This window comes from Rhododendron vialii, chromosome 11a (assembly GCF_030253575.1).
Source record: "Rhododendron vialii isolate Sample 1 chromosome 11a, ASM3025357v1".
NCBI lineage: Eukaryota > Viridiplantae > Streptophyta > Magnoliopsida > Ericales > Ericaceae > Rhododendron > Rhododendron vialii.
The window spans coordinates 6,420,954-6,428,977 of record NC_080567.1 but is presented as its reverse complement, the minus strand read 5'-3'; the positions used below and the strand labels follow the sequence as shown (position 1 = coordinate 6,428,977).

Genomic DNA, 8,024 nt, shown 5'->3' with positions numbered 1-8,024 from the left:
ATATAGACAAGAATTTTGGGATGAAAATTACTTATGGTTTCATCCCAAAATTCTTAGCCTATATAAACAAAAAATTTGGGATGAAAATCATTTATGATTTCATCCTAAAATTCTTGGTCTATATAGACAAGAATTTTGGGATGAAAATTACTTATGATTTCATCCTAAAATTGTAGGCCTGTATAGACAATAATTATGGGATGAAAATTACTTATGATTACATCCTATAATTCTCGGCCTGTATAGACAAGAATTATGGGATGAAAATTACTTATAATTTCATCCTAAAATTCTCGGCCATTATAAATAAGAATTTTGGAATGTAAATTACTTATGATTTCATCCTAAAATTCTCTGCCTATATAGACAAGAATTTTGAGATGTAAACATAAGTATTTGTACATCTCAAACTATCCTTATATGAATTGGTCCGTGCAGCGGCCTAACAAATTTTGCCGGACTAGTTTCATGGTAAATGGTCCAAATAATTAACCATGAAATAGTTTCAGGTAAATAGTCCAAATAATTAACCATGAAATGATAGGAACATACAGACATATTTCATGATAAATGCTACAAATAAATTTACCATGAAATTGAAAAGCCTGTACTACATATATGGTTTGAAATCTGGCCTATATATATATATATATATTCAGTCTCAAATAAGGGAGTCCTTCTTTTAGTTAAAATGCAGACCTCCTCATTTCTCCCATTTTCCGATCTAATTTCGATGATCCGAGCCGCTCAATGTGTTCAGAACGTGATTTTAAAAATGCCCTCAAGAAATCGGCAAAAAAAATGACCAGAAAGAGCTTCATTCGAGCAGTTTTTGTTTGAATCGTTCGATAAAAAATAAACAAAAACTGTTCTGATGAAGTCCTTCCCGGTCATTTCTTTTGCTGATTTCTCACGGGTACCCTTAAAATCACATTCTGAACACATTGAGCTCATCGAAATTCAATCGGGAAAAGGAGGTCTGCATTTTATTAAAATGAGGTGGTCCTTACGGGAGACGTACTATATATATATATATATATATATATATATATATATATATATATATATATATATATATATATATATATACACACACACACACACACATACATACATAAGTTGCTAAAAATATATACATATATACAATTAACAACACTCAAAGGGCAATATCGGTATTAAAAGTATGAGAATGACGAAATCATAAGTTGCTAAAAATGACAGGATGAATTCATAAGTGAAGAGGACAATAAGGACGAATTTTTAAGTTTCCCTTGAAGTTGAAAGGTCGTTAAGGTTAAATATTGTAATGCCCCACAAATTGAATACGTTAATAAATAAAACTCCTCTTTTTATTTAAAAGAAACAAATGAACTCATTGATAATTAAAAATCTCAACCTCTAAGGAGTAAGGAAAATTAACTAACTTATTTCAATTAGAATTTGTCCAAATAAAAAATTATTTGAAAAACTCAAAATTAAATAAGCGTTCAATTCAAATAGGAATTTATTTAGAGCCTTTACGTCAGTGGAACTACTGATAAAGCCACGACTCTAATGATCTATTTCCATCCTCTTATTCCATCGCTACGTATTCTGCAAGTGACCCCTCATATTCTGAATTATCCTTAAAACCTAGCGTAAAATGCCATGACCACAAAAAGAAGCATCATGAGTGAAAATCACTCAGTAGGGCACCCAAAGCCACCCTTTTCCTAAAATTTACTCATGCATCAAATAATAACATTTATTGTAACGACCCTAATTTATTTAACAATCATTCAAATAATGTTAATTAGTTTAATTATAACAGTTAGTAAATAGCTTCTTTGTTAGTTCTATTTTTATTTTAATTATATATACTATTAATTATTACAAATCTTGGCAAAGTTATAAAATGTAATATATAACATATATGTATGTACGTGTATGAATACATGGAGATATTTCCAAGTACACAAAACATGGGACATGTTCTCATCTCCTCTCATCTCTCTTCTGCTGACTCTCTCTCTCTCTCCGATTATCTCTCTTTCACTTCCCCACTTCTCCTTCTATGCCCTCAAACCACTACAACACCCCACCTCCCCACTATCTCATTCTCTCCCAATATACATATCCTTATAATTCCGAAAATTAAAACCACAGTCATTCCCTTCCATTTTACTACTTAGTCCAAAGAAAGAAAGAGAGAGAAATTGAGTTCTCATCCATGGAGTTTTTGGAGAGAGAGAGAGAAAAACGGGTTCCTACATAGCTCCATACATCAAATTCGGATTTCCAATCAACCACTACATCACCAAGCATCCATAGCCCACCTTCCATTCGTTCCGAGGCAGCCCCGGAGTTCTCCGATTCCGTCGTCTTCTCCAATCGCTAAAAATCAACCGGACCCATTAATCTCTTTTTTCGGCCGGATTCGAGGTAGGATAATTGCTCTCCTACTTTCCCCTAAGTATATCCGTACCCGTATGTGTTTTAGTTTTAATACTTAGAAATGAAAAAAAATTCGAACCCATGTTGAACCAGAACAAAACAGAACCGAAACTCTGTTTTCTTTTCCTCCTGCGTGTTCTGTTTCTTTTGTTCTGAAACCATATGATGTTATTACACTATTAGCTCTAGACTTTGTATGCTATTCGATTGAACCCCAAATGGTTTACAAGTGAACCTCAAACGGAGGTTTCACCCCACTGTATATAATTGTCTTATATGGTAGAACAACTTTGAATGTTTGCAAATGTTTAATACATGACAACAATTATTTTTTTTTTTTTTTTGTGTACTGGAATGTATAGTTGTTAATTAAATGTTAATTAAGTCCCCGGAAAAATATGTGTAGATATATAATCAATGCATTTATTTACCTAAATATATATATATATATATATATAGTATAAAACCTAAATATATCTATGTTGGAATAAAAATGAACTTATCAAAAATTAAGAAGAAGAAGTATAACGAGGATCTGCGAAGTTCAGTTTATTAGTAATACACCTTGGAAATTTTATTAATGAAAAGAAAAGTGGATAAGACGACATTACAAGTGACTACGAAAGTACCACCTTATATGTTATAAAAATAGTGGAATGACTAGAAACTTTTAATATAGTAGCCTAACTTACAAAATAAGAAATCCTGTAACTATTGTAAACTAAGTTATAAAAAAAAAGAAAAAGAAAAAGTTAACGAATGCTACTGATCAACTTAAAACTTTCAAACTCATTCAATAACTATTACCTAAAGTTATGCTAGTTAAGTTAACAAAACTACACTTAAACCCCACCAAAGTTTTCATATATAAACGGTCACCTAAAGTTATCAATCACTGAACCTTAGGACAACATTGAATTCCTAAAATATTCTAAATCTTAGACATGACTCTACAAAACGGCAAGTAAAAAAAAAAAATACAAGGGAATTTAATTGTTCAATAAAACTTATAAGTAACTCGAAAGGCATCGGTCCAATCCAAATCCCTTATGTGTTTAATTATTTGCACCTATCAATTTTTATATTGTTGTTTCATTGAAATGTATCGTGTTTGAGCTATTGTTGATTGTATCATGTTGTACATGCTAGAATGGACTTAGGTTCACGGGATGGTTACGAGTAGTGATTCATGTAGACGATGTTAAGTAAACGGAAAATGGTAAAGTGTTGGAAGTGTAAGTGTGTGGATTGTGATTTGACCCATGGTGATGGCAAGGGTAACCAATGGGGCCCTGTGATGAAATGGGTAACCAATGGGGCCCAGTGTTGAGAGATGTTGTGACGCTAATGTATAATGCGTCATGGAAAAATTTGCTTCTTTTGTTCAAGAGGGAATAGGTCCCATGAGACGGTTATAGTTAGTGGTAGGGATGTCCGACCCTAATGTACGATGCGTCATGGGATGACTTGATCCTCCTGTTATGGTCTTAAGTGAGAACATGCTAGATACATAATTTAGGTGAACTCACCTAGGATCCTAGTACAGGATAAGCAAGAGGAAGGGTGGACCCATGAGACGGTTGTAGTTAGTGGATGTGGGAGGAAAATGATCTCGTGGAGAGGATCCTTAGATATCATGTAAGTTGATGGATAGTAAAGAAAAAGGATGATGTGCTATTATTATGTATCTTATGTATATTGTCAATTGTTATATCGTTGAACTGCTAACTATAGATTAAGAAGTTAGTAGGGTTGAGATTATCTACTGAGTTTCGAAACTCATTATAGTGCCGTTGGGCTAGCGTTTCATGCCAGGTAATCAAGAGACCGAAGAACAGAATCCTCTTCAAGATGATCAGTACCAGGGTGAGGACCTCCCAGTTGAGGAAGGGGAGTTTGTCGAGCCTTGGATGTCTTACCCTTAGAAGCTCTGTTAATTTAAAGTATTGTTATTTGAATTTTCAAAAGTGTTATCACATTTATCAAACTTTGTTTTATTTCGTTGGATTGTAAGACAGTTAAGTATTTTTGAATTTAGTATTTTGAGATTTCTGCACTAAACTCTGTTTAATAAAATCTTATTTCTTAAATCAGTTTTATGGCTTTTTAAATTAATTAGAAATGATTTAATTAACGTGTCCAAAAATTTGGGCGTTACAATTTGGTATTAGAGCTTAGGTTCAAACCCTCCAACCTTGGGTAGATTGGGTAGAACGTCATACTAAGAGAATAACTTGAAGAGTTAATCAAACCTACTTAGAATTTGTAATATGCGTTATTTAACCCTAAATCTAATTATAACTATTCTTTGTAGATGGACCCGGTATACTGTGTACAACTAGCAGATGAGTGGACGAGGCTGCGAGACCTTCTAGGACGCATAGGGCCTGACTTTTCATTCAAGGATCCGTATGTTCTAACAGATTTCCCTCTCCTTTATGCTCAGTACCGATGGTGATGGCTAATTTGTTTTGCCGAAGGAGGGTACATCATTCACAAGATTGGGGTCCTCAAAAGGTAGCCGCTAATGAGAGAGAGACTCAAAGGGTCTTGAGGTCAATACCAGGATTTTGTATGGACGACGATCCTTACTATAAATATTACGCCAATCCTGACAATGCCCCTCCTCAAGTCACTGCCGCCCCGACCCCTGTTAGCCATGAAATTCAAAGGACACCCCCAGAATATATTAGTGAAGAAGAAGAATACCCTGAGGAACCATCATTCCTGGAGGAAGATCAGAACCAGGAGAGCTCTGCTGAGGAAGATGAGGCTGATGAGGACATGGAAGAGGAAGAGGATAATAAGGGTTGGTTGTCTTCCAATGAAGAGGACGATGATGGTTGGTTGGCCCCAATCGATGCACCAGTCAATTGGGAAGATGAACTACAATGGAGGCTAATGCATCCGGAGCCAATAGTACCGATACCGCCACCACCAGCACCAGCCCCGGAGGACGAAGATCTGGAGAGTGAAGTTGATGATCTTGAGCCCCAAGTTTTTGCCATTAACACTTATGTGTTTGTGGAAGAGTGATGCTATATACACTACATAGTTACACTACACGTTACACTACATTTTATGTGGGGTTCATTTTGGGTCTCATAAAAATTCAGAAAAATATCCATAAATTCTAAAATATTGTTTTTATGGGGTCCTGTAAAAAATCAGCTCCAATAGATATCGGTAAGTATTACTTCTTGATTCGTAGGGATGAAATTGTTCATCTACGCAGTTTCTTCACTACAAATGTAGAAATGATACTTACCGATATCCGTTAAAGCTGATTTTTTACAAGACCCCATAAAATAATATTTTAAAATTTATCAGTATTTTTTTGGATTTTTCTGAGACCCGAAATAGACTCCACATAAGATGTAATGTAACTATGTAGTGTAAAAAGGTAATGTACCTATCTTTAGTGTTTGTGGAATTAGCTTGGTTGTACCCTTGTCCCTGGAAACGCAAGGCACAACCATTTTACTTAGGACCAATACGAGTCTTATCTCCTCGCCAACAGGATTACTATCGAGTAGCAGTACCACCGGGATTTGCGGAGCAGTACTCGGAGTATTTCCTACACACACTTGTTACCAATCGTCGTCCGTGAGATGACAGTCGCATCATACCTGTAGGGGTGGATTATAATGATCACCGAGAATACATCGAAACACCAATCCACATGCCGAATGTAGTTGGTCCCAATGAACATCAGAATGACCCGTAGTGGACTGTGACTTGGGAGTGCTACGGTGTTACCGAGCAAACTATGGAGCCTGAGAGTATGATGAGAAGGCACTATCCGAATTTTTTTGACTTCTAGATGAGGAGAAATTAGCATAGCTTTGAGGGTCAGTAAGGAAAATGTAGTCTTGAACTATTGAGTAAGGTGACATAGTAGTCTGACTTTCTTTATTTGTTTATTGTTCTTTTTAGACAGTAGTATTGTTCACTTTTCATCATGTTTTAATATTATTTTTTTGTTTTATTCTAGTTGGTAGTAGGACCCATGTACTTCATTCCAGTATTATCAAAAAAAAAATTGACTTTTGTCACATTGATGTTATTACATTCGTCGCTTTATAATGCTCACTAAGTATGAAAACGGAAAACTCCCTAACAAAAAAAAATTTCATATATATATATATATATTTATATTTATATATAGATGTGGAAACACGACACAGGTCCCAAACGAACAATGATCAGAACAGTGGGCAAGACAATGGACAGAATGGCAGACCACAACCAAATGGGCAAGGAGGACAACCAGACTTAATTCAACTAATGCAAGCATTTGTTGCTGCTGCTGCCAACCCTCAACAGCCACAACAACAACAATATGGACCTCTAACCAGGGGTAGAGATCAACTTTTGGATGCATTCTGCAAACGTCGGCCTCCGATCTTTTATGGGGAAGCAAACCCCAGTGCTACAGAAGCATGGATCAAACAAATCTCCAAGTACCTGGAAGTACTTAATGTGACCAATGCGGGTGATCGCATTGCCTTAGCAACATTTCAGATGCAAGGGGAAGCAGATCATTGGTGGGATTTGATTAAGACCACTCATAATTTGACAACTATGACCTGGCGGATGTTTGAAAACCTTTTCCTCAAAAAATACTTCCCAGCACCTGTGAAACAAGCCATGGCCCAGGAATTTATGGACTTGAAGCAACATACTTTGACAGTAACTCAGTATGCTGCCCGTTTTGAAGAACTCGCATGTCGTGCTACTACTAACCCACTGATGATGCAAAAGCAAGGAAGTGGGGTTCATGCATTACGTGGGTCCATTAATCACATAAGTCCAAAAATTAACTACAACGAACATAAAAACACAAGTACCAAGATTCAATGACATCATAATAGTACAATAACCTCCAATTTTTATATAAAAATTGCAATTGAAGTCCAAAAATTACGACATTTTACAATAGCATAGTTTATTACGTTAAGAACGACTTTCTTGTTTCATGCGAAGTCTAATTTTGACATTAAAAGGGGTCAACTTAAGCTTTTAATCAGAACAGTAAGCTGCCTAAAATCTGCACAGTGCAGTCATTTCCGAAAAATCATAATAAATATCTTTAATCTCTGTTTGAGACTATTTTCTATGTGAAACTCGCTTAGAATTTGATTATCTACAACTCTTGTGTTTTACTCAAAATCCAAATCCAGATTTGGCTCAAGTCAGGACGTCTGAATTTTGCTTCGGTCTGCACCTCCCCTTTTCTGATTGAATTTCAATGATTCGAGCCGCTCAATGTGTTTAAAACGTGATTTTAAGGGTATGCTCAAGAAATCAGCAAAAAAAATGACCGAGAAGGGCTTCATCTAAATTGTTTTTTATTGAATAGTTCAATAAAAAATTACTCAAATCAAGCCCTTCCCGATCACTTTTTTTTGCCTATTTGTCACGGGTACCCTTAAAATCACGTTCTAATCACATTGAGCTGTTCGGATCATCGAAATTCAATTGGGAAAGGGGAGGTGCGAATCGATCCGAATTTTGTTCAAGTCTGGACGTCTGGATTTTTCTTCGGTCCATACCTCCCCTTTTTTGATCGAATTTCGATGATCCGAACC

The 8,024-nt window shown here is 35.6% G+C and overlaps 1 long non-coding RNA gene across 1 annotated transcript; it reads left to right on the top strand.

Annotated features, from left to right (window-relative positions):
- The first annotated feature begins 1,950 nt into the window (after positions 1-1,950).
- Positions 1,951-4,481, top strand: LOC131308240 (uncharacterized). The gene is made up of 2 exons (XR_009194391.1): positions 1,951-2,421; positions 4,249-4,481. It is a non-coding gene; the product is annotated as an uncharacterized LOC131308240 (long non-coding RNA).
- Positions 4,482-8,024: the final 3,543 nt, after the last annotated feature.